This window comes from Bidens hawaiensis, unplaced genomic scaffold (assembly GCF_021521415.1).
Source record: "Bidens hawaiensis isolate Kalapana, Puna unplaced genomic scaffold, B.hawaiensis_p1.1 tig00009311_1, whole genome shotgun sequence".
Classification (NCBI taxonomy): domain Eukaryota; kingdom Viridiplantae; phylum Streptophyta; class Magnoliopsida; order Asterales; family Asteraceae; genus Bidens; species Bidens hawaiensis.
In genome coordinates, this window is record NW_027491687.1 from 507,022 (window position 1) to 526,671 (window position 19,650).

The 19,650-nt window shown below is 37.5% G+C and overlaps 1 pseudogene across 1 annotated transcript; it reads right to left on the reverse strand.

Annotated features, from left to right (window-relative positions):
• Nucleotides 1-5,628: 5,628 nt before the first annotated feature.
• LOC143531952 (chromatin modification-related protein EAF1 B-like) lies at nucleotides 5,629-15,246 on the reverse strand (annotated as a pseudogene). The gene is made up of 18 exons (XR_013135098.1): nucleotides 15,070-15,246; nucleotides 14,846-14,900; nucleotides 14,615-14,709; nucleotides 13,790-14,510; nucleotides 13,577-13,696; nucleotides 13,335-13,490; nucleotides 13,058-13,243; nucleotides 12,850-12,930; nucleotides 12,473-12,530; nucleotides 11,895-12,378; nucleotides 11,771-11,824; nucleotides 8,465-8,522; nucleotides 8,233-8,321; nucleotides 8,027-8,161; nucleotides 7,817-7,954; nucleotides 7,607-7,726; nucleotides 7,420-7,517; nucleotides 5,629-6,704 (listed from the first exon to the last, which is right to left on the reverse strand). The product of XR_013135098.1 is annotated as a chromatin modification-related protein EAF1 B-like (transcript).
• Nucleotides 15,247-19,650: the final 4,404 nt, after the last annotated feature.

A 19,650-nucleotide genomic window follows, 5' to 3' on the forward strand; every position in this document is an offset into this window, starting at 1 on the left:
ACCGAGATATCTCGTGCGATCCGTCCAGGGAACCTACATTCACCATCGTTTCCCCGCTGTGCGTAGCATGAAACGAAGATCCGGAATCCATGACCCAAGAGTCCACCATGCTATCAACACTACAAAATAATGCCCCGTCATCACTGACGCCTTCATTAACCTGTTCAGCAGTGTTAACCTCAGCAGCCTTTCCCTGAATCTGTTTGGACAATCACTCTTAACATGCCCAACTTCATTACATCTCCAGCACTTCACATTTTTCCTAGTTCTAGACGAACTCCTCCCTCGACTCCCACTGCTCCTGTTATTTTCCTTTCCCTTGCCTACATAAAACATATCAGAAGATGATCCGCCACTCATGCTTTTCCGGTGAACGTCTTCACCCAACCCTCAAATGTCAAACTCCACAGAACTAGTAATGGCCGTTACAGTTCCAGACCAACTCTCAGGCAAAGATGATAAAAATATAATAGCTTGAGTCTCATTATCCAACTTCATGCCCACAGAAGCTAACATGGACATAATCGAGTTGAAATCATTAATGTGACCCATGACTGAACTTCCCTCGTACATCCTTGTCATAAACAATTCCCTCATCAAGCCTTATTGGCCGCAGATGGTTTTCATACATATTTGACAGAGCTGCCATCATACCACGAGCCGTGGTTCCTTTCATGTTATCAAAAGCAACGGTCCTCGTCAAAGCCAATCTAATTTTACCTTTAGTCTTTTTGTCCTTTAAGTTCCAAATTGCTTCTTCAGCTTTATCCATATTATTCGGCTTTTCCTCCAATACCATATCCAAACCATGTTCCCGAAGTAACACCTCTATTTGCATTTTCCACCATGCAAACTCAGTCCCGTTAAACTTGTCAAATCGAACCTTCCCGTCTTCAGACATCGTAAACGAGAAAACAAAGAGAACCGAACTCTAACCCAAAACCTCAAACCTTTCTTGTAACCCGAAATTCCTGTCAACAAATACCCAAGCCACACAATCAAAGCAAACCCGAATAACAAATCCGATACTTGAAGCACCCAAACTGAAACAACCCTTAATAAACAAAACTTTAATCAGAAAATAAGAACAAATACACTTGTCTCTTGTCTCTTCTGATGTTGGCTGAAAAAAAAGGTTGTTGTTGAACACGATTCATGGTGGTGAACAAGCGTCAATAGTCGAACAGATGAAATCACCTTGACGACGATGGCGTAATTCTGTGATAGATTCGAACGAAAATTCAAGGGGTTTGTCAAAACCCTAAAAGCAAGACACCAAAAAAAAAACAAACTTCGTCTGTTTCTTTCTTTACGGCTCACCCACCAAACAAAAATAAAACCTAATTTGTTTAATAAGGCTCTTTTCTTTTTTGTTTGCTGGTCACGACAATAGGAAAAACCAAACCCCTTTGAATAGCAAATTAAATATCTTGAACTTCTTATTGGAAAATGTGTCACACCAAAAAAAAAAAACAAGATTGCAAGACGAGTAAGATCTAAAAATCGGAAATAATTCTTCGTCTCACCTGAAATAATTCTTCGTCTCAGTGCACCCGTGTATTTAACGAATCTTCGGTCTGATGCCACTTGTTAGGTATTAAATATAGTCGGTACGCAGCGGAAACACAAACACACACGCACAAACAAAAGCAATAAATAAGAGACACGAGATTTTACGTGGTTCGGTCAAGGCGACCTACGTCCACGAGTTGCAACTAAGGTATTTTTATTAAGCGCGGTACAAAAATTACAATACATGACTAGGTATATATGTAGATAACAATTAGGTTTAATAGAGTAGGGATCAAGAAAAATCCAATAGGCCGTCTCCGTAATTAAGCAGACCGCCCCTTTTAGTCTCTATTTTTCAACCAACAAACCTGATCAAAAGACCAACACAAATCCTAACATCTTTTAACTTGTACACCCACTTACAACCAACAACATTAGTGTTGTTGACATAGGGAACTAAGGACCATGTTCTGTTCTTATGTAGAGCTTGAAACTCCTCAGACATGGCATGACCTACTCCGGGGATTTGTTGGCAACGGTAAAGGATGTAGGCTCGATGGGAGACGAAGAACGGGTAGCGGTAAAGACCGATGGATCATATGGAGTGGTTTGTTTAGGATTTTGACGAAGGTGAGAAGCTAGGCCGAGGCTGAGGGGGTGGAGGTGGAGTAGGGGTTGAATCGGGGGAAGATGGTGGTGAAGGTGATGATTGTGGGATTATCGGATGGGAAGGTGGAGCTGCATAAGAAGTTTGCCGGTTTGCAGTGATGGTAGAATAGGAGGGGTATGGTGATCCGATGCGAGTAGGGTTTGGTGGTTCTGTTTCTGTGGGGTCGGTGAGGAAGGATGGGGCTGGTGTAGGGTAAACAGAAACATATGGAGGATACCCGAGAATGGTTGATTGAGGAACTTGAGGTTGAAAGGGAAAGACATGCTCGTTAAATCGAGCATGCCTCACGATGTAAATATGTTCAGTGACAGGATCAAAGCAATGATATCTGTGATGATTTGGGCTATAACCAAGAAAGACACAAGGAATAGAGCGGAAGTCCATTTTATGACGGTTATATGGGCGAATATAGGGGAAACATTGACATCCAAAAACTTGGAGAAACGAGTAATCTGGTTTGTGTTTAAAAATGTTGAAAGGGAGATTTGTTGGAGGATACCCTAGATGGTAACCGATTGATAAGGTAAACAGCAGTTTCGAAAGCAAGATGCCAAAAGCGTAATATAAGATTGGGCTAGAAGAGCAAGCCCGGTTTCCACAACGTGGCGATTACGACGTTCAACAATACCATTTTGTTCATTTGTGTAAGGGCATGAACGTCGATGAATAATGCCAAGTTTTGTGAAAAAGGAGATAGGTTACGAAATCCTCCCCCCCCCCCCCCCCCAAATCAATTTGGACACACTTTAGTTTGGCATTAAATTGTCTTTCTACCACGGTGACAAAGTTTGTAAAGGTGACATATGCATCAGATTTATGTTTAAGTGAAAAATACCACATATGCGCGAGGGTGATCAACACATAACATGAAGAAACGATGTCCATCAAGGGAGACATTAGGAGAGGGTCCCCAAACATCACAAAATATTAAATCCAAAATGTTATTACTTTGAAACTGAGAATTATCCATAGAAAGTTTGGAATATTTTCCCAACTGACATGGAGTACATAAGGTTGAACATAATTTATTTGAAACTGGTAAAGAACAATTTGAAATAACAGACTGAAACACCCTTTCATGCGGGTGACCAAGACGTTGATGCCGAATTGTTGAGGGTGCTTTAGTTGCTGTGAAGACTTGCTTGGGAACTGGTTTAAGTTGAGGTAGATGGATGAAGTAGAGGCCATGATTACTTGGACCCATGAGCAGGATAGTGTGCGAATACTCGTCCTTCACAACAAAGAAAGATGCATGAAATTCAAAATAAATGTTATTATCAAGACAAAATTGCTTAACAGATAATAGATTCTTTTGAATCGTAGGCACGTGAAGGATATTAGCTAGATTAAACGTTTTATTTGGTGAAAAGGATTTAGAGGAACCAATATGAAGGATGGGCAAAGATTACCATCACCAACATGGAGTGCATCATTACCTTAGTATACTTCGGAGTTGTCAAGGTTCGATAAATCAGGAGTGGCATGGCAACTAGCACCAGTGTCAGGGCACCATGTGGGTCCCGAAGTGGAACCCGTTTCTGAAAAACTTGCAAAATTAGCCTGAGACTGAGTCGGGGCAGACTGAGTAACAGATTGGTTTGGATATCGAGAGGGCAGATGTCCTATGCCACATCGGTTACAGTGGCCATACACCATATTTTGTGTCATGCCCAAGCAAATTGTCTGCTAGAACTAGAATGGTTATTATCTCGGGCCCGATTATTATTGCCACAATAATTGCCCCTGGAATTTCCTCAATGATTGCCACGGTTGTTCGTTGGGCGAGTAGCATACAAGGCCTGTGGTTGCTGGGCAGGTTGAGTAACCGGGTTCAACTGATAACCCAATTGGGTCGCCAACTGTTGGAGATTTGCAAGTTGCTCTGGTTGAGTATTATTGGAGTGACCAATTGTAGCAACAAAAAGTTGTGTGAAAGCAGAAGTATTAGGGTTAGGTTTAGTGATCGTGTAATCATGATCAGACAATAGACCATGCAGTTCATTGAAGGTAATAGGCGGGTGTTTAGCTAGAATAGTGGATTTAAATCCACTGTATTCATCTCTTAATCCAAAGATTGGGAGCATAACTAGGTCTTTGTCCTTCATAGGTTCACCGATATGGGATAAAGCATACGCATATCCCATTGCACGGGTCAAATAAGCAATTGGGGTTTCATCCCCTTGCATCACAATCCTCAGTAGTTGAGTTTTTGATGTGTATTCATGAGAAGAGGTGTGTGGTGCATAGGCACGCTCTAAAGAGAGCCAAAGTTCATGAGAAGTAGCACCTTGAACAAGTTGAAAGGATGACTCAAAAATTGTTGATAAGATAATCATCCGGACATGGGCATCATTTGCAATCCACCGGGGATAACTGGGATTGTCGGTAGATGATGAAGATTCACCTTCTTTAGATGGTGGAATAGTGACGGTGGATTCCGGGCATGGGATTGTTCCATCCACATAAGCGAACATGTTGTTGGTAATTAAGAACGGTTCAATCATTTGTTTCGAATACCCTTAGTTTGTTGGGGAAAATGTGAAAGCAAATTTGGGAGTATTATGGGTTGTTTTCTCAGCAGTAGCGAAGGCAGCAATTGCAATTTGCAGCCATGATGAACAAGGTTGGCCGGAAAAAAAGGAGTTACCGGTGAAGAAAAGATGAATTGGTTGGGCTCCCGGCTCTTGATACCAAGTTGAACCGAAAGGTTGTTTATTATTGAGTGAGAATAGAGGTTACAGAAACTGATCTATATAAAGACCAACATATCACATATTCAACCCACTTAACAATAATAAACATAACAAGCATTGGTTTAACAAAGTAATACATATGAAGACCAATAGAGAACTAAAATCAAAGAATATATGCTTGTTCTTTTAGAGGCATGCACTAAACGAAGACCTTAAACGAAGATTTTTAATGACATTGATGATTGATCCAAGTATACCCTAAATGAACTAGTATTCACAAAAGATTCCCAACCTTCCACCAAGCAGGCACCAATAACAATCATAACTACCCACCAATAACAAAAAGGGTACTCCTACATAGGCTTAACCTAAGGTTCAAAAATATAAAATAAGAACAATAACAATAATAATAAAAATAACAAAATGCTTTTTAAAAACCAGAGACGGAAGTCTTGTACACACATCTCTTTATCATCCTCCATCTCCTCATGACTTTATACAAAAGCACCCAATAATTAGCCCTGCCAGCATTACTCCAGTTTGGTTAATTTGTAACCATAATTGAGCTTCATCTGCAAAAAGATAAATTTCAAGTAGAGAACAAAAGATGTGCATATACGTGTAACTGCAAAAATAAAAGAGGAAGCTAACCTGTAGATTACTCTTACATGATCATAACAGCCCAACCCAAATGGTATGGCCCATAAAGCCCATAACTATTTTACCATTATTAATTAGCATGTAAGCGAGAAATAGTAGTTATGAATGTTCAACAAAATTCATGGGTGGTTCAGATGGGTTCACTCTCTGCTGGTACAACATTGGTTTCAGTTTCTCTACTATTTGCATCATTACAAGGTGGATTTGGAACTGTGACAGCTGTACTTGACTCAGCTTGCTTGCTTGCAGTCTGGTCAACCGTGTTGAGTTTTCGATTAAGCAACAACAGTTTTTGAGCCGTCGTTTGTTTTTTATTAACCAACTTCTGGTTTAATGAGCCAGAAAATGTCCTCTGTTGAGGTACAGAGCCATTCCCGAGTCCACCTTTCATAAGATTAGCCTGCTGATGTGGCGGTTGATACCGCTGAGGTTGTACATGTGGCATCACAGGATTGGTTGGAGAAAACTTCTGCCGTTGAAGTAACCGTTGCTGAAGTTGTCTTTCTTTGGCTAATCTCATTGCGAAAGCTGGATTCGGATGATGATTTGGAGGTCCTTCAAAGTGATTTGGATGTGGAGAAACTGCATGTGGGCATGACTGTTGAGTGGGCCCGGTCCCAGGCCCAGGCTCACTTGGCGATGCTTTCTGGTCTGTGTTTTGATTAGCCCGAATCATATGCGTAGGATCATGTGGCCTCAACAATGGTGTTGATGATGTGGAACTCAACATAGATAGTGGTCTAGTCATCTTCATGTTTCTATTAGCCGCACCCATACCATTTCCACCAGGTAACATGCGATTCCCACGGTCGTTAACCGAGTGGGACCCAGGTGGCAAACTTGACTGTTGAGTGTTCCTTGCAGATAACATTAACAGCATTCTACGGGTACAAAACAAAAGGTAAACTAAAAGTTAGAATTTGATACTAGAGAAAATTAATGGTGTGTAAAGGTTTACATATTACCTAACAGATGGATCAAGTTGAGCAGATGCAGACGGGTTGGATGGAGCAGGTTCTGAGGTGGAACCAGAAACATGACCCAAAGCAGGAAGCATTGGTGCAACAGGCCCATGGTTCAGAGGCAGGAGCCCACCACTATTAAGACCTTGATAGCCAGCTGGAAGAACATCTGGGCTAGATGAGATTGCTTCAGCTAGTTCAAGTGGCCTTAAGGTGAAAAGTAGACAAAAAATGGTGTTAGGGGATAATGGGATTTAGAAAGAGCAAAAGTAATGATAAGTAAATTTGAATAAGATTAATTAGTAATTACAAATACACCTTTACCAACTTGAAAATTTTCATATTACCCAACCAAAACTAAACATTTCATATATACCCAATCAAAACTAAACATTTCATATATACCCAAATTTAATGAATTTTTACTCGGTGACCATTCTACCCCTTTCCATTATATTTGTTTACGTCCTATTTTTTTATTTGGATTTTGTTCGACATCGACAATAAGCAAGCAAGCCAATCCATCGTCTCTCCTCTTCTGTTCTCTCGATGGCAGATAATCGAACAATCGAATCAGTATGTTCAAATCAGATAACCAAACTCGAACCAGATAACCAAACCACGTATAATTGCATGATAATCGAACGATAAGCAATCTAGTATTTTGAGAAACTATTGTTTTTGGGTTAAAATATAAAAAACTGAAGTTAAAATGGGTATATATGAAATTTTAAAGTTTCTGAAAAAGAAAGGGTAAAATGGTCATTTCTTAAATTGTTTTTATGAATTGGTGGATATATTTGATACTTTAACTACATTGTAAAGATGTATATGATATTTTTAGTTTTGTATAATATGATACTTTCCAAATTTGTAGGGGTATAAATGAAATTGCCCCGTTAGAATTAAACAGATAACTCACGTAAGGACGGGCACGCCATTAAGGTTATTAGGGCAGACTTGAGAAAGAGCAAATGCATGAGAACTATGAGGCAGCTGTTTGGTATCCTGATTATCATTCTTTGCAGAAGAAAGAAAAAAATTATGAGTCAACAATATTGGAACTTATAATGCTACCAAGTGCAAACCACATTAGGGCTAAAAGTCACCTGTTGCCTATTTCTATAATGCTGTTTTTGTCCAATCATAATAATTTTCTGAAAGTGATTTTTGAGTGTATCTTCTTCCATTGGTCCCTGCAACCGCTGAAATAACTGTCTTGCACTACCCTGAATTCAGATATACCAAGATACATAACCAACTAATTAGCTCAAATCTGCATGTAAAATAAATACAATTAGAAAAATGAGCATTATTACCTCAGGAATGCCAGGTAATGTAGATTGATAAGGTTGAGAAGACCCTGAATCCTCAGCACTATCAGCTCCATCGCCGTTATTCATATCCATTAATATTTTGTGACGAGCTTTGCATTCCATTGACTTGCGAAATATGCACTGCACACGTGACAAGTTAAAAATAATGATTAATGTAGTTGACATAATTATTCAAGCTAGAAAAGTACTTACTTTGAATTGCAAAGCGCTGTTAATGGCGTCACTAACAAGCTCCCAATTTGGACCCATATCATGTACCAGCACAACAAGGGCCTGATCTTCAAATAATGACCATGGGCTTCCTGAACCGGGCTGCCTAACAGGTGTCTGCAAAGATGTTATTTGATTAATACATCATGCAAGAAAAATCTAGACTATTCTACAGAGTAATAGGATACCTTAGGTGCTTTGACTTTTCGACCACGATCGCGCGACAGTAATTTCATGAACTTATTTGTGTTGGACATGTTACTCATTTGAGAAACCGCTGCGTTAAGAAATTGGGTAAGAATGTCAAATATATCATAGATGACTCGTCAACATACAAACCGTTACAGAAAGATTGTTAGATGTAATTTGGAAAACTATATTAGATATTAATTAGTTTTGTATATTAAAAATGAGACGTACCACTACTTCCATTAGAGTCAAATTGATGTGTATCCAGTCTCCTTCTTGAGTGATCCTTCTGCATATCGACGAATGTAAAATAAATTAGATGTTTTATTACAGGTAATAAACGGCTTGAAAAGGCCACGGGTCACAATGGGTAGTTTTTAATATGGGTTATAAATGGGTTGGGTTACGTTGACTAGTAAAAGTTTTTTGTTCCTTTTTTCTTGAATATTATAAATAACTAATGTATTAAAGATGATTACAAAGTTATATTACAAATTTAACTTTTTATGTAAAGTAATGCAAGAGATTGGCATCATTAAAACATTCAACACGTTCTATTTTTAGCCAACTTATTAAAAGTTTACCCATTTGACTAGTTAGAGGTCCAATTATAACCTTACAGGGCCGGACAAGTAACAACCATGAAAAAAAATAATTATCCTCAAAACATAGAGCTGAAACCTGAGCAACACCCTAGGTTTATTGGCACTGACACCAATAAATTAATTAAACAAGAATAAAACCAAAAGTGATGTATGGTGCAACGGTTAATCCACTTTTTTTCTTTATTCACTCCATAGGCGGTAAGAGTTCGAATCTTTTTTCTTACTTTTATACGCATTTTGAAATGTTATCTATATATTCTTTCAAATCTAAATTTTTAAATTTTTTAAAATACAATCTAATTCTTATTTAGTTATTTATTATTTTATTTAAGCTTATTATTTTTTACAACTTAAATTTTTTATTAGATATGTGCCTTATGATGTAATAGCCCTGCTTGTGGTGCGCACATATGATGTATATATGTGTGAACCCTCGGGTGGGCAAAAGTGAAATTGCCCTAATTTTGACGTTATTTTACTAATCTCGTGAAAATAACGTTAAAAGTGACGGACGGTTAATCAGGCATCATGTAGTGGCGTTGATAGCCGAAAGACAAGGGTACATGCACCGATCAGCCGGTGTCCCGATGATTGAGTGCTATGTGCCTTATGTCCAAGGCTTGATGCAAAACTACTATCGAGCCGGGGGTCTCACCGAAAAAAACCTCTCTATCCTTATAGGGTAGAGGTAAGGCTGTCTACATCTTACCCTCCTCAGACCCTACCATAGCTTTGCTATTGGTGGGATATACTGAGTACGATGATGATGAAATTTTTTATTAGATATATTACGGATTGTCGTTGCTAATAATATAACGCTTTTATAAGCATTCAAATTAGTTCATGATTTCTGACATATGCTAGTATTATTAATCAAAGTTTTTACAAGTTTATGTTAAAAAACAAGGTAAATATCATAAAAACAAGGAAAATTGGATTTAAATAATCCTGACGACGGACTATTGGCAATAATGGGCCAGCCTAATGAGTTGGTTGCTGACTGTCCCATCTTTTAACATATTTGTTCCCAACAAGCCCCGACTAACCTCCGTTAGTGTGATTATGATGTGCCATACGTAGCAAAATCGGGCTTATGTGGCAGATTACACCATCACCACCTCCCCCCCCCCCCCATCTCTAAGAAATCCTGCAACGACCATAACAGCAGCACAGTGGCGGCAATAGGCAGTCACGCCACCATCATCGTTTTTCCGGCGAGTTCATAACAGCTGTGGTCTCGTAACAGCAGCCCTAGCCTGGCGACGAACAGGAAGAGAAGCCGCTACCATGGCTCCGGCAGCGGCGGTGGTCGGTGGATTGTGAAGAAGACGGTGGTGGGGGCTAGGGTTCCACCGCCAACCGCTTTTCCGGTGGGACAGATTGTGGCGACAAGGGATAGATCGCCAAACCTAGTGGTGCTCGTGGAAGAATTGGTGTGGTGAGTGGTGGTTTCAAGTGGATTATGGTGTAACTCGGTTTACCAGTGGGATTCCGGCAAGCCGATTTCTACTTGCATGCACCATTTTCAAGTTTGACAGAGATGGGGAAGGTGATTTGGAGGAGGAGAAGGGAGAAGGTGATGGTGGTGGTGGCATAAGCCCGATTTTGCCACATATGTGACACGTCATCATCACACTAATTGAGATTATTTAAATATGTTAAAAAATGGGATCGTCAGCAGCCAACTCGTTAGTTGGGACTGTAATTAGCCAATAGTTCATAATTGAGATTATTTTAAATCCAATTTTCCTAATACAAATATGCTTTCGGTTATTTTCTTACAGAAGTCCCTTAACAAACTTTTGCACATCAAACTATATTGAACAAAATTGTGAAAAAAAAAAAAGAAAAAACAAATTAAACAACTTGGAATTGTTTTGCTTACGTGTTTATTCTTATTTTTCTTACATGGCTTGTACTTCCGTATCGCAATTTGTTTTTAAAACTATTTGGATGTACTGGTTTCAAGTGGCTTAAGAAATTCACGATTTTGTTCAAATTTAGCATCTAGGACTTTAATGTTTCAAAATTTCTTGAGGGACTTTTGTGAGAAAAAACAGAAAGTATGTTAGCTTTTTATGGTATTTGCCCTAAAAAGCCCTGCATTTCATACTTTAAAAAATGGCAAAAACACACACACACACACACAAATAAGAACCAAATAAAAAAATTGTCCAAACTCCAAACATCGTTATAGAACTATAAACCATAGTTATTAAAGTCGTGCGCCTATTGCGCTTAAGCGCATTTAATGCGCAAGGTGAATTAAATGCGACTTGCATGCCTCAGACATTTAAAGCGCAGCAATATTATCCAGATTTCCCATGTATATTAAATATCCTTTAAACAAATTGTTCCTATTCTCTAGGAGAACCTAAAACTCCACTATTTAACCATAATCAATCTTATCACCACATAAAATCATCAACAAACTCAGAAGTTACAAGTCTTATTTTCTGATTTCTTTTGGTATGTCATGTTTTGGATTTTGGTTTTTGGTTGTTTTTTGAACTTTATTCACGAATGAATGCTTGTTTTCTTATTAAGATGTTCTACTTTAGTTAAAATTTTGTTTTTCTAATGTGCGCTTTTTTTTCTAAATCGGGCACTTTTTTTGCGCTTATCGCCTGGGCGCTAGGCCCCACCTCAACGCTTTATCGCATTTGATAACTATGCTATAAACAAAACTTATTTGGATAGCTGAAGTCGTGGAACCGTTGGTTAGCATCTTGAGTCTGAATGATGATAGTTTTGTATTTCCAAAATAATCTTACCCAACCCTAACACCGAAAATTAGCAATACCCAAGTTTTGGGCGGCCCGTCACTGAGCATGTTATCAATCAACTCAACTACACACCCTTAGCACTTATAAATGGTGACATGACTAACATCAAAACAATTATTTTTTAGCAAAAAAGGTTGAAATTTCACCTGGTCATTCTGAAAAGTAGGATCAAGTTGCCAACGGTGCTCAAACGTAGATCCCTGCAAAACCATAAGATATTTTAGTCACAAAAGGCAAACCACAACAAGGACTGCAGTTAAAGTTACATACAGGATGTTTTTCTTCTTTTTCTTTTTAGGTCTATTTGAAACTTCCATGGAGTCAAACTTTTCATAGCCTCCAGCTGACTCAGCTTCCAGATTGTTCTGTATTTGGGTCCCCCCATGTAAAACACTATGTTCATCCTGAAACGAATTAGTATCAGCACTCGAAGCGTTATTTGGTGCATGTATGTGACCTGAAGTCCCTGCATTATATGGAGTTATAATCCTCTGTCTGGATGCAGTACGGACACGTTTTGTTGGAATTGTAATATTTAAACTACTGCCATATCGTTTTCCAGGCTGATTTCCAACTGTCCTTTCTACAGATTGCATGAATGGCACGTCATCACCCGCTGCATATGATCTTGAGCCATATAAATTGAAGTCCATCCTTCTTTTCTGAGCAGCTTTTGTAGATTTTCTACCGTCAAATCCACCTGGAAAATAATATTTGTTTGTTTCTCCCTCGTCTTCTTCAAATGCATCATTATCTTCAGAGATTTAAAGTACACATATAGTTAGTTTAATTAGTATAATTTGTAAACAAGATCTGAAAATTAAAAAAAAAAGTATAAAATACCATACCAGCAACAGCATCATAGCAAGATGTATCCACTTCCTCTTGCATGCTAGTGCCAGTTCTCTAAAGTGAGTAAAAACATCATCAACCAAAGTCAAAAGGGAAAAGCATAAAAGAAAAAAGGATGATATATGGTTTCTTTTAGTTAGTTGGTAACGACAGAAAAGGCAAAACGTATTTTTAATTATTAATATACGATGCAGTCCTTAAATTTATTTAAACGAATTCCCAGATTACTTTATAGATTAACATTTTAAATAATGATCGCGCATTTAATGAAGATTTGAACAATCTATCAGACTTGCGATCTAAACCACTTAAATTCATAAGATCATATACCAATATCACCATAAACTTAATTAATTCCTTAGCATGTTTTTACCTCAAAATGTAACACATTAGAATCAATAGCTTTTCTGTAAGCCTCAATTGCACCAGGTGGCACTGAATAAAAGAGATTCTCCTGCATTCCAGAATATAAATATAAACAGTAAAAATAAAGTACAAATGAACCAATCCAAATTCCAAGTAAACATGCAAACATTGTTATATCCATTAAAACTGTAAAGATACAAAGTGTTAGTCCATACTTCTGTCAAATTATCATCCCATGAATGGTCCATGATGCCTAGATCAGATACAATATCAAAAGTCAAAGGTGTTTGACTCACATTGCATTGAGCTAGATAGCTATTATACTCCATGAACCTCTTCGCATATCCCTGAATCCCAATTGCATGATCTTTATCATGCGACGCTGGCCCCTTGCATTTCACCTATCAAATGTAAAAACATAAGTCTTCCAAGTTGATTTGTAAAATATAACATTCTCAAATATGTATGACGAAAATTAGGAAATTAAAAGACCTGTATCGTGTGCCAGAACTGCATGACAGCCTCTGCAATGGTGTATGACAGTTCCTTTTGCTTGTGCAGCGAAATTTGTTGTTGGAATCGTCTCTGTGAAGCAAAAGCAGCTCTTCTAGAAACTTGAGCAGCTGCAGTCACTTTCCAAAGGCTTTCCTGTTTCATGAAATTATATGTTTAATAAAGAAAAACTGATACACGACAAGGTTAACTTTGACTGACTTGTATCAGTATAAACAAACCTGAGCAAAGTCATTAGCCAACCATGACATTTCCTCAAGAACAAAATCCCAATGCGATTTTAAACGCTTATCCAGATGCAAAGTTCTAACAGATAACTCAGCTATCCTCTTGCGTTTCGCCTGATTATAACGCAATCTCAAATAAGCTATAACCAAATGTATAAATTTCAAAACACATGAAGATAAAAAAAATAGAAAAAAAAAAAAGAAAACCTCTATAATTCTCGCCTCTTCTAAAACCGAAACTTCATGCTCCTTTGTTGCCAATTTCAAGTTTTCCTGAGAGCATGCATTTAGCTCTGATCCATCATTAGCATTTCCATCTTGACAAATGGGATCCAGCCCCACAACCGATCCAGATCCTTTCAATCCTTCATCTTCCTTAATATCAGGACCAATATTTAACGCATTATCATTCTCTTCTGCACCTAAATTATTACTTTCTAGATTCTGTTCCACTTGTTTAGTAATATGCAGGCCATCCCCATTATTGTCATCAAAACGTTTACTGGTTTGAGTGCATGATGATGAGTCAAACGCCTTTGGGGGGCCAGGTATGTCTTTTATCTCTTCTGTATTCCCATTGGTGGGAAGAACCTTGGAATCTGTCAATTGTACGGGATCTATACCCCCAACAGATTCAGGTTCATTTTCTAAATGACTGGTAGAATTATTTAAAGCCACATTGGCATTATCATGTGATAACCCTTTATAATCCCTGGAAGCATGTCGAATCGGATCACGAGTTGGGCGAGATCGAATCCTACGTTTATATGACTTTTTGGGCAGTTCTAAAACAGCAGAATCGCCTGATTCTTTCAACAGCATAAGATTATCAGCACTGTTTGGTTCACAAGGAGCCCCTAGTCGACCGCTACTTTCAACAGAATCTCCATGGGGTGAAGCAGTTATTGCAAAACTACCGTTTGCTTCACTACAGTACCATAAGAAAATCATAATAACAAAAAAGAACTACTAACAATAATGATATAAATGGTAGAAAAATAGCCAGTGATTATACTAGCCCTAGATACAGACCTTGTTACAAGCTGCTCAGGGTGCCCTTTTAGGGATGTGGACTGGAAGCTAACAGATGTTGCATTCCCAGGTTTCAAGTCTAACGGATTTCCACCCTGCAAATGGCAAGCAATTTGTCACCTGTTTGTGCCTAAAAGACTTTGTGGCATGAAGATAATGGTAATAATAATAATAATAATAATAATAATAATAATAATAATAGTAATAATAACAACAATCTAGTCAACCTACTTTCTGTAGAAATTCTAGTTCTCTTCTAAACTTCTCAGCAGTAGTGAATGTTTGCCTGCAACAAAAATGATCTGTTATTATGTTCGCCTAGATTTGACCGAAAAAAATAGGAAATGGTTAGCAACATTCCCTCAAAAACCATACTGTTACAACAAATATGCTCAAAACACTATCAAGCCCACACCCCCTAAAGTTTGCAGTATACAGAAGAGTGCCACTGTTACCTGAGTTCTGCTTGAGTTTTCTCAAGATCTGATGATTGCTGCAGAGATGGTGTTGAAGAAATTCCAACTCCTCCCATGTCATCAAGCTCGGCATTGACTACAGGCACAAATCCTGTAGTGCATCCATGCATACCAACTCAAAGCACCTACAGGTTTGTTCCTGACATTGATTCAGAAACTTAATCAAATGCCAAAGAAAAGGCAGAGAGAGAAAGAGAGAGTCAAGTATGATTCATACTCAATCGGCTGCAATGGGATTACATATTTACATGCAAAACTTACTTTCAATCTGAGAAGAAAATTAGCAGCCTAGACGATGAAACATACATGTCTAAGTGAGAATCATGGAACTAAGTTGAGAAGCAATAAGCACCAAATATCATGAATTGCTTACCCAATCATCTAAAATATTAATAATTATAAAAAAGAACCAAATTTGGAGTCTGGACTACACATCTTACTGAAGTTGTTTCATACACGACTCTAAAAGCATATCCCACATACTTTGGGCTGTAAACGGACTGAACGTTCGGTGAACAGTCCGTGAACCGTTCAGCGGGAAGTTCGTTTACGTTTGTTTGTTTAATAAATGAACGAACAAAAACAAGAAATTTGTTGGTTTAGTTAAATGAACGGACATGAACAGAGGTTGAGTTCGTTCATTTGGGTTCGTGAAGGTTTGATAATGTGTTCATTTATGTTCGTTTGTTTATATTCGTTAGTTAAAGGTTTGTTTTATATTTATTATAGTTTATTTGTAATAGCCAACCTAACATTTAAATTTTATAATTTTATTGTTTTTTCAGTTCGTTTTGTTAATGGTTTGTTTTATAAAGTCTGGCTTTAACTAACAACAAATCTAACTTGTGCTTCGTTGACACTATCAAAATAAAACCGCCGATTGGGGGATGATTATGTTTATGATTATTATTATTCTCTCAAGTGCTTAACTTTATATTTAATTAAGATGATTATGTCTAATGTTTTGGATTAAAAATGTGGCTTTATTTCTCTTAAATAGTACACGTTCGTTTGCGTTCATGAACCATTCGTGAACAAGCTCAATTTCTTAACGAACGAACACAAACAAGACTTTCTGTTCGGTTAGCGTTCATGAACAAGTTTAATGTTAAACGAACGAACATAAAAAAGGCTTCGTTCGGTCAGGTTCGTTTACAGCCCTACACACACTGTTTTTCATAGACTACGCATCTTATTGAAGTAATGCACAAGGGTTGTCACCTAAAACTAAACCCAAAGTCAAAAATCAGAAATTTCAGAGAATAGAACACACTTACTATAGACACTAGTAATGATAATAATTAGCATGATTCTTATATAAAAATAAATAAATCTTATTTATGGTAAGCCGTAGAAACTTGATTTTATAATCAACGAATGCGTTCGTCAATCGTCACCAACAACGAAGATCATAATTAATAAAACAGAACCAATTTGGAAATAATCTAGATATCAGCCGATTAACGAATCCAAGAAACACAATCCTACAGTTGATCACACATAATCCAAGAGGTCTAGTAACAGTTAACCATTCTCATTGCACAAAACAAGCAAACCAGTTCAATCACATCAGTATTATATTATTATTTCTAACAATTTGACTGTATGTTCCACCCCATTGCTAAGTATACTACATGCCCACGTGCAATTCTCAAAAAAAAAAAAACAAAAGAAAAAGAAAATAAAAACTAATTTTATTTACATAGCACCTGGTTACTTTCCAAGCATGCATTCAATTAAATTACTCCAATACAACACTGCAATTGCACAATTACACATTCATAACCCAATAACCAAGTCTAATTAAGCTTTCCAATAATTAGTGTTTACACAGCAAACAACATTTCATCCAATTCTAGGGTTTCTGCAACAAATACCTGAATTGGAACCACCAGTGCAACAATATCCAGCTTATAAAAGTTTCCCCTAAACCTTTCAATTCTTATTCGACGTAAAATGGATCAATTTTGAGAATTGAAATCGAAATTTGCCCTAGAAAAATTAGGACGTGAATGAATTGGGTTTTATGATAAAATGAGCGAAATTGCTCAGGAATTGTACGTGTACATGATACATATGAATGAATTTGGTGTCAAGATTTGTGTGTTTGTAACGTTGTTCGTTCTGGTTCGTCTTCAAGCTCGTATTTGGCTCTGCAAATAATAATAATAATAAAATAATATTATTTCTTCGTCTGTGTTAATTATTTGGGCTGGACAACATGCAGACGTCGACGAAGAGGCCTTTTGGGCTTTTTGTTTACCTTTTGTATTATTAAAAGGAGTTCCAAATTTTTCTAAACGCGTAGTGGTTTTATTAATCCCAACTATCATCTCTCGTTGTTGATTTCAACTGATGAATTGACTGATAACGAGCTCACCTTTTATTGTATTTGTTTCCAACAATTCGTAACTAACAGAATGTTGACGTCGTTAATTGCATGTTGTGGGAAAAACGTTTTTGGTAAGGAAAACTCACATTTTTTTCGGAGAACTCAACATTTTTGTCCAAACATCTTCGTAACCTTATATTGGATATTAAGGAACCATTTTTCAGTAAAAGCACCAATTATTAAGGTTGTTGGAACCAAGAACCATCGTCGGAATCGGTTGGTGGTGCTCAAGTGGTGGTGGTTGGTTGGTGGTGAGTCAATTGGTGGTGGAAGTGATGTTCAGGTAAAGTTTTCTGGCAAAAAAAAAATGTGATATTTTTTTGGACAAAACCATTTTTTCGGCGACCTGCAACTAATTACGTTAGCATTAGGTTAGTCACGGACCGTTGTGAACAAATATGATAAAAGGTAGGATCGTTATCAGCCAATTTGTTAGTTAGCGTTGAATGGAGAGCTTTCCCCCTTTTATGCCGACTCTTTGGACTGCATGTTCATGAGGATCCCTCCAGAGTGCAAACAGACCTCCTAGAAGATAATTTTAATGTGGCTGATTTCCCTTCCTTTGCAATCTGTTTTACAACAATTAAAAAGTAAGTCAAAAGGGGGGATATTTCCTTATTTTGAAACGGTTGGCTATGAGATATTTCGATCTTTTACCGGCAACAATGAAATTTATAGTAAGAGCAAAATCCGTCGATTTAAAAAATCATAAGGGTTCAAGAATGATTCCTCACCTATCATGTCAAGGCCTAGTTGAACCCGTAATCGCAATGACCCAATTGCAAATATGTCACAAAATATTTTTTTGTTTTAACCCTCAACATTTTGTCACTTTCAACTTTATTCTCATATACTTTCCACCTTTTACTGTTTTTTTTTTTTTTGGTTTAAGGTTTCGGTCTAAATTTAACGAGTTAACATGTTGCAACGCGTACGTGTGGTTCAATGTTATTTGTCTATTTTTCCTATTTAACGATCCCATCGCAACACGTAGATGTGAAGTTAACTTGGCTATTTTTATTCTATATTTTACATTTCGGTTTAATATTTGTGTGTAACATGATGCAATAAGCGTGTGTGGTTCAATGTTTTTAGGTCTACCTTTTGTTTGGCTTTCTTAACGGTTAGTGAAAGTTACTGGTTGTGGGTCAGGGGAGGGTAATTGAAGGCGGGTGACGGCGGTGGTCATACCAATGGACGTGTAAATACACGATTTTACACCCCCATCGCAATGCGAGGGTGTAAATACTAGTATATATACAATTATAGGAGAAAGTATGCATCATTGTTTAACAAGTGCTTCCTACATTGTTGCTTTGTGCGACTAGCTTTAGTGGGTTATACCCACTCTTGGTTGTGCACCAGCTCATGCACCATCTCACCGTTAGATACAGGTAATTACTGCAGTTCTCACTCATCCTAAATCGTCAGAAACCATCATCCTTCTTGATTGTTTGTTTTGTGCTCGCTCAAAATAAACATCAAAGGTAGCCACCGAGGAAGGCGATTTGTTGCAAGTTTCAGGAGGCGACGACGATGGTTTTGGCGATGTGATTTCGGAGAGAATATTTACCGATTTCAATAGATGGTGGTTATGGCGGGTGGGGTTGGATTGGTGGTGGGTGTTTGGGGATGGGAATTAGGGGCTTTATATGAAAGCAATCCAATGGAGATTTAATTTCAAACTACAAATTACAACTTTTTTGATGTTATGAGATAAATAACTGAAAGAAGCAGACAAGCTTTATTGCATAGTATAGTTTTATCTACATGTTGTGAAGTAGAGTTGGAGAAATGATAGTTTCAGGTTCACGGATTGAATTGTCAGTAACTTTACACTAATAACTTTGACCCCTGAACTACTTATGAAATTGTTCGAGTTAACTCACCCAATCCGTGTGAGCGTTTTAACATCTTCACGTATGGTCGGTTCCTTAAACCATTTTTTTTTGTTTAAAGGTCAAAATGTAGTAACTTTTGAGATAAAATTATTTAACAATGATCATATGTATATGCATAAAGGGGTACATTCAATACGTAACCAACTTTAAGCACATGTATACCACATAATTATGAAAGCATACCATGTAAAGGGATGTTTGGGTGAGTTTGTCAAACTTGTTATTTGATTTTTGAAGCAAAAGCATTTTTAAAAAGCTTGAAGAGGC